The 8,466-nt window shown below is 33.6% G+C and overlaps 1 pseudogene; it reads right to left on the bottom strand.

Annotated features, from left to right (window-relative positions):
• Positions 1 to 3,466: 3,466 nt before the first annotated feature.
• Positions 3,467 to 4,868, bottom strand: LOC146904508 (putative disease resistance protein At1g59780; annotated as a pseudogene).
• Positions 4,869 to 8,466: the final 3,598 nt, after the last annotated feature.

Genomic DNA, 8,466 nt, shown 5'->3' with positions numbered 1-8,466 from the left:
TTTAGATAACAAAATGGTACCAAAACTCGCGCAACTTGGAATTTCCTTACAAGAGAATCATTTTAAATCAAAGGCAACACCGACTATACACCAATCAACTCCTTAACATTATTTTTGATTCACTTTCTTCTATTTTTAGAGTAAACACTCAATGAAATTAGTTATGCAATTCTTGTTGAAATTGTTGTTGTGTATCCTTACTAGGATGAAAAGCATCACAATTTATATTTCTTTATATTTTATCCTGTTCTAATGTAGAATTTGAGTGTTTCTTAATATACCTCACGCCTAGTACGATAGGGTTGACTTAGTATACTTTTATATTAGTTCTAATTCATCCTTACAAATTCAGTTTATAACGTTCAAGGAACCACTCTTTATTAACCTTTTTAATGTGGCACTTAAGTTTATTTCAATGAAAATGATAGAGTCGGACATGATAATCCCTAAATGCCCTGGGTTTCTCCTTCTTAAAAGACCAGTGTATTCTGAAATTTTCCTTCTTGAGCACTAATTATGAAAATAAAATTCTGAAGAAATAAAATGGCATATGCAAGTTTTGTTGATAATTTCAGAAGTTAAGTTAGATAGAATGCTTTTGTTGACAGGTACAACTGGCCATGGTTACACGGCACCAGAGTGTGTCCGAACAAATACTTTCACAAATAAATGCGATGTTTACTCTTTTGGTACGATTCTACTTGATGTAGCATGCACAAACAACAAGTATATGATCTTGGATAAGATGAAAATGTTCATGGACAAAATTGAGTTCTTAGAAGAGGATATAAATAATGCAGTTAGCTTTTTTGAGAAGTTCCTAGATCTGAGATTATGGATCCCATTCTTATAAGATTGATTGCACCAGTATCTTTGGCAGTGTTCATGGATATCATCAAAATACGTTTGAATATAGAATCAAATGAAAAACCAACAATGGGTGACGTTGTCGTTGAGGTTGAATACAATTCTTGGAATAACAAAGAAAAGAAAAGGAAAATATATCCTTTCCAAACGTTCCTGTTACAACGATTTTAATTTTATAATTTGACAAACATTTATGATATAGTGTCAAAGAGAAGATTAAGAGTTTTGGTAGTGACTGTCAAAAGTTACATCAATGGAGTAAAAACACGTTGTTGACAATATGTGAACGTCAACAAGATGTAGGTGGTGTCAAATGGAAGATTTCAAGATCAAGACCAAACACGAACATCGTTCTAGAATCTTGAAGATGAAATCGAGAAAAACTAACTGAGAATCAAATTTTGTTATTGAGTCAATGGTGAGAAAATGATAAAAAATGCTATTTATAGCATGTCAATCTAACAAACTATTGGTAGTCAATCTAACTAACTCTAAATAAGATCGGTGAGTCTGCATAACTAACTCTACTAGGCTATTCTAGGCTATGTTGTGCTCACCATAATAATTAACAATCCTATGGTTGATTAGCTAGAATTAAGCTAAAATCCAATTACTTGGTCTGCAAGTAAACTCTTATTTTGTTATGCTTAACACCTTCCCTAAAGCTGAACATGGTAGATATTTAACATGCTGAGCTTGGAAATGAATGAGTGAAAACTTTTAGTAGGCAATGGCATAGTAAAAAAAATCTGCAAGCTGAAATCTGGAATTAACAAGAAGTAATTTGTAGACAGCTTGTTGCACCTCAATTGGGAATAGGTTTGGAAATTGAAATGTATCATCCTCAACGGTCCATAAAATGAGAAGGCTTCCAACACCAATTACTCTCCAAAAATTAATTTGATTCCCATTACCAGGATTTCAAGATGAATTCTATAAAACATGGTTAACCACGACTTTCACGCTGCTACATAAAGAAGAATAAATGTGAGATTTAATTGGACCATTTTTGTTGAAGACTCTACTTTTAAGAAGCATAGCCCAAGTTTCCTGTGAGGTCATCAAATCCCAACAAAGCTTCAAGTTGGAAGCTTCATTTAGCTTTGTAAGCCATTTCAGACCTAATCCACCTTCTTTCAGAGGCTTACAACACTTGTGCCATGCAACTATCACCAATTTTCGCTTTTTAGTGTCACCAGACCAAATGAAGTTTCTGACCCATCTTTCAATATCTTTAAGCAAGGAAACTGGCCAGGAGTTGACAGAAATGCTATGAATAAGCATGCTTTGAATCACATATGAAACCAACTAAACTCTACCAACCATAGTAAGAAGTGTGGCTTTCCATGGAGCTAATTTAACCTGTATTCTGTCAGCTATAGGTTTACCTTTAACGATTGGGACCCCTAGATAAATAAAAGGTAAAGTTCCAATATTAAAACCCAACAAGTTGACAAAAGAGGCTAACATGTTCTAATAAAGATATGGAGCCAGAGTAAATGGTTGATTTGGAGGGACTCATTTTCCAGAACAAAGAGCATAATCAGTGAATAGGTCTCTTAGAGCTTTAATACAACTCATTTTCCCTTTACATAATATCTTTCGTTCCAATAAACAACAAAATTTTCTTTTTGTTGATAAGAATGATCTAAAAAATAAATAACTTAAATTCTGCCAAGATACTAGCCATTACAAAATTAAATATTACGAATTGATTTTGCATGAATCAATTAACAATGAGAAGCCTTTTAAATATATATCAGAAATCCGCATATGTAAGATTTAGTAATTAAAGAAACGACAAAAGCACAATTAATTTATCATGAATTTTAAATTAAAAAACAAATTTTGAATATTATGTAAATCACACAAAAATTTATGTTCTCTCATTATCATGAAGTTAACATGACTCTTTGAATCATGCATTTTAATCACAAATAATACCACCAACTATACGCCTGAACCACCAAGAAATCTTACAAAGAATATATCTTCTTAATTCTTCATGTATTAAATATTACTCATTGAGTCATGCATGTCATGTGAAAATGAATATTATATATTAGAAATATAAAGTCATTCTAAATTTTAAACGCTACTACATTTATATATCTATTATCTATCAAATAAATCCTTTAAAAAATCAAATAAATGTGTAAATACATATAAAAATTTAAAATGTTAATTATTCTTTTTGTCTCACATTTGTCTTCATCTATAATAAAAATTATCTATTAACATATGCTATTTTATAAAATTTACTATTAACATATACGATTCTTAAAAATTTAGTGGACTTGTAAATATTTATACATGATATATATCTTACTAAAAAAATACATGATTCTCCTTTAAGTATGGGGCTCTAAGAGGTCTCTCATCCTGGCCGTTCTAAGAGTAAACTATTGTCGAAACAAAACTCTGTCAAAATAATTTTAATTTCTTTATATGATTTTGGAAAAATTTATGGGAAAAGAAAATATTCCAAAGGGTTTTATAATTAGGGAAAAACAAAGTAATAAAATAAATCAGATATAGTCAAATGAAAATAGAATTTTGGGAAAGTGACTTTTACCTTTGATGATTTCAAATTGCATGTCTAGTTTAAAAACATAATGGATGGAAAATGTTGAACTTTGTTGTAATCCTCTTCAGGAATTCCAAGCATGTTCTTGAATGATTTAGGCATCCATTTAATCTCTAACTCCCTTAGACCAACAACAAATTTTAGTCCATAGGAACCCTCTTTAACTTTGTGCAACCAGATATGCTCAATCTACAAAGATAAGGCATATGGCTTGATTTTCTATCACCCGCTCTTCTAAATTATGAAAACCACGGATCAATAAAATCTAATTTAGGAAAATCCTTTGTTGAGCATTCCATTTTCTTTCGAACAAACATTTGCTAACAACTTAGATACTTCAAATTAGGAAGCCTCTCTAAGGTTATCATTGGATCTTCCACAAGCTTACAACCCCACAGAGTTAACTTTGAAAGTTGTGGAGGAAATAGCTGAGCTTCTGGAAAACTTTCAATTGTTGCCTCTACATGTAGTTTGTGAAGGACAGCCTAACAGCTATTTTTGGACATCCACTGCTTGATGAGGGAATGAAAGCAACTTATTTTTTAAGCACAATGATTATACTCCAATATTTTATCGAACAAACTGAAACTTACGACGAAGTTTTGAAAATACCTTGTATCGTTCAATACCAATTTTCTCAGCTTTTTCAATTTTGAATAAATCTTTTACCTAACATTGATTGGCTGGAAACTTTACTAGTGTTTGCAAGTCGATAAGAGTGTCAAGTTGCAAGATGCCAGAAACGTTTCTACTCCATTTTGGAAGATATAAATGCCTCAAGTTTTTCAACTTGTATAATATGTTTGGAATTTCTACTATCGAATCCCAACATAGTTCATTGATGGTTTGCAAATTTATGCTCTGCAAATTCACTAAATTTCCTCGTGAAGATGGAAGAATTTGTATATGACTGCTTTTAAGACTACCTAGATTTCCAATTTCTTTAAGCAATGATTGTCCCTTTAACTATAGAAATATAATCTCTGCTTTCATTGATATGATTTCTGAATAATATACAACTATTGTTGATCCTTTTTTGGTAACTACATAATTGTTAATGAACATAATTCATGGCTACATAATTGCTAATGAATATAATTCATAGCTAATGAATTGCTAATGAATATTTACAAGTCAAATATTCAATGAATATATACATATTCTAATGCTCCCCTGTAGTTGAAGCGGGATGTTGACGGACGCTGGGGCTGTCCCTAAAATCTTGGAAAAGTATCAAGGGAAGACCTTTGGTGAAAACATCCGCAATCTGATAGGGTAATGGTAGAACTCGGACTTGGCCACGAGCCAACTTTTCTCGAACAAAATGAATATTTAGCTCAATGTGTTTTGTTATTTGATGTTGGATAGGGTTACCAGAAAGATAGATTGCACTGACGTTGTCACAATAAAGCATGGTGGCTTTGTGAATGGGAGAATGTAATTCGAGAAGAACGTTGCGTAGCCAGCAAGACTCAGAAACCACGTTGGAAATCCCACAATATTTGGCTTCGGCACTAGATCAAGATAAAGTGGGTTGCCGTTTGGATGACCAAGAGATCAAGTTATCACAAAGAAATACACAATATCCAAAAGTGGAACGTCTAGTATCGGGGCACCCACCCCAATCAGCATCTGTATAGGAAATTAAGGAAGTAGTGGATGAATGATAAAGATGCAAACCGTATTGGCTTGTGCCCTGAATGTAGCGCAAGATACGTCGAAGAGCGTTCATGTGGTCTTCCGTCGGATTATGCATAAAGAGACATATATTTTGTACTACATATGAGATATCAGGACGAGTGAAGGTGAGATATTGAAGAGCTCCTATCAAACGACGAAAGAGAGATGGATCCTCACATGGATTGCTAGTTGCGGCACTCATTTTCGGTTTTATATCAACTGGGGTTAGACACGGCTTACAAGAGGACATTCCAGCATGTGCAAGAATTTCTTCAGCATACTTCTTTTGCGAAAGAAACAACACGTTGGTGACGAGTGACTGCAATACCCAAGAATTAACTTAAGGGTCCCAAATCTTTCATAGAAAATTCAGAACTGAGTAGTGAAATGATAGATTGTCGCAAATCAGTTGAGGAGGTGGCGAGAATAATATCATCAACATAAAGTAAAATGTATGCCATATGAGTTTTTTTCCGGTATATGAAAAGAGAGTGATCACATTTGCTTTGAGAAAAACCAACAGATGACACGTAGTCGGCAAATTGCTTATACCAAGCTCAAGGAGCTTGTTTTAGCCCATAGAGTGATTTGCGGAGACGGCATACATGATGGGGTTTTTTTTCAAGATCTTTAAATCCCAAAGGTTGGTGCATGTAGACTGTTTCTTTCAATTCACCATGAAGAAAAGCATTCTTGACATCCAATTGATGAATTTGCCAAGATCTGGATGTAGCAATGCTGGGAACTGTGTGAATAGTAGCTGGTTTTACAACTGGGCTAAAAGTTTCTCCACAGTCAATGCCAAAATCTATTGACATGCACCATCACCTAGAAGTTGGGCTTTATGCCTCTCAAAAGTATCGTCAGATTTTTCTTTATGTCCAAAAATCCACATGGAACGAATAACATTAAAATCAGATGGTCGGGGTTCTAGGTCCCACGTCTCCTTTTTATTTAGAGCATTATATTCATCATCCATGGCCATTTTCCAATTTGGGTCTTTAAGTGCAGACACGGGGTTCCTAGGTAGAGCGAATTTTATAACATGGTTGTGCAGACCATAATAGATAGACATAGCATTAGTATCCAATGTGAGCGGGACGATGGTTTTGACATTGGTAATGGAGAAAGCGGTGTGAAAATTTGATTTTGATGTTGTAGGAGCAGGTGGGCTTGACATCGACAAAATGTCGACATCATCGTTTATGGGGGGATTGGTGCTTGCAGAGATGGCTAGGATTGAAGGAAGGGAAGCGACGGTGGAGAGAGAGTTTTAGGTTTGGATCGGTAAAGCTGATATCACATAGAAATGTAATCCTCTTCCTTTCATTGATATGATTTCTGAATAATATACAACTATTGTTTTTTTTTTTTTGACAGAATATACAACTATTGTTAATATATCCTATTTTGGTAACTACATAATTACTATATAATTCATGGCTAATGAATTGCTAATGAATATTTAGAAGTCAAATATACAACGAATATAGACATATTCTAATATTAACCCCTTAACTCCTTCAACATCTAGACTCTTAATAATTTGTGATCACTTTTTGTCTTTAAGCATTCTATATTTTTTTTTGAGCTGCAAATTTGACAATTCAGCTTATTTTATCATGCTTATTATATATATATATATATTTTTATCACGGATTGATTTTCTTTTCCTTTTTCTCTACTATCTCTACCCCAAACTTAAAGTGTTGCTAGTTCCAAGAGCAACCCCAAAATTGAACTTAATTTTCAACATAACACACATAAACATGCCTAACTCCAACAAATTTTTTGGGTACATTCTTAAGGTCTCTAGGCTTGTAATGTGGCTAGTCACCGAAACAAGGGGTCTAATCTTAGTGGCTCAACTAGGTTTAAACAAAGCATAATTCAATATAAACAAATGTGGGCTACAAAGGGTCAAGGTACAAGCAATTTGCCTTAGTGTGTACAATATATGACCAATCAATTATAAAGAAAATCACAAATCCTAGAAATAGCACCTACACGGAAACACTCATATTTGTAAAAATTGAAAAATAAATTTAGGCAATAACCTTACAAGCTGACGTTTCTGGAAGTTGTGGCTACCTAAGCATCTTTCCAACCGTACACTTCCCTAATAGAATCATGCAAGCACTACCTCCTTTGAACTTTTGACAAACCATTGATGAAGTCTTTGTTACTGAACTGGTAAATTTCAAGAAAAGTAAATTCATTAAAATCAAACAAGTTTAGATGCATTACAAAATAGGGGACTTGTACAATCTTATTCAAGACACTCTTCAAATCTGACTCGTTACAAATGGAAATAATAGAAACAAATAACAAAGCAAGGAAAAGGACGGGTTGCCTCCCATCAAGCGCTTTCTTTTACGTCATTGAGCTTGATGCTTCAACCACTGTTAGGGTGGCAAAAATGATAGAAAGAATATATCACCCTTCTTCTACCTCTTGTTTGGCAGGAATTCCATGAACTTGGCATAAAGAATCATATATTCCCTTGCGTTCACTGTTAATCCTTTGGAATTTAAGCTCTCCCACCTAAAACAAGGATATGTATTCATTTGCACATGAGTGAGTTCTTCTGACCCCATTTGCTGAGACTTCAGGTAGAGACCAACATTCATCACTTGTGGACTGTTGTCCACCACAGTAGTCTGACACTCAGTCTCCATCTAAACCAAATTTTGCTGAGACTCATATGCTTTCTCAACAAGATCACCACACTAAACTTCAAATTTCTCAAATGAAACTTGATTTGACATCAAAAAATCATCTAAAATATTTTAAAGTTGAGTATTGTAATCGATGTTGATCACCTCTTTCTTCCCTTCACAATCACTACCTGGTTGATTTACCTTGTAAAGATCACATCTCTCATTTAATCTCAAGATTTTATTCTCCAAATATTTTATCTTCAAAGATAGCATATATTTTCCATACTCTAACGTAACAATCTCTTATGTGTCATAAAGGCGTAATTTTCTACTAACCTGTCTATCATAGCTGCAAAACTTGGATAAACTCTTTAGCAGCAAAGTACAATGAGATAAACATGAAGGGATCAAATCATAATAATTTTTTTTTCAATTTTTTTATATATAAACAAAAATATAAATGACAGAAATCCTAAATAATAACGAAATTACCAAGTTGAAATGATTCAACAGTCCCCGGCAACGGCGCCAAAAACTTGGTTGATATTTGGCAAGTGAACTAAAATTATCGAAGTAATAAATAAATTCGTATCAACGAGGACCGCTGTTAACTTCTACTCAACAATTTCTTTATCAAAAAAGATGTATTAAATTCAAGGTTGCCTTAGGCAG

Source organism: Medicago sativa, chromosome 7 (assembly GCF_051527215.1).
Source record: "Medicago sativa cultivar Bolivia chromosome 7, Bolivia_mono, whole genome shotgun sequence".
Lineage (NCBI taxonomy): Eukaryota > Viridiplantae > Streptophyta > Magnoliopsida > Fabales > Fabaceae > Medicago > Medicago sativa.
The sequence above is the reverse complement of the archived record's forward strand: the minus strand, read 5'-3'. Positions and strand labels throughout refer to the sequence as shown.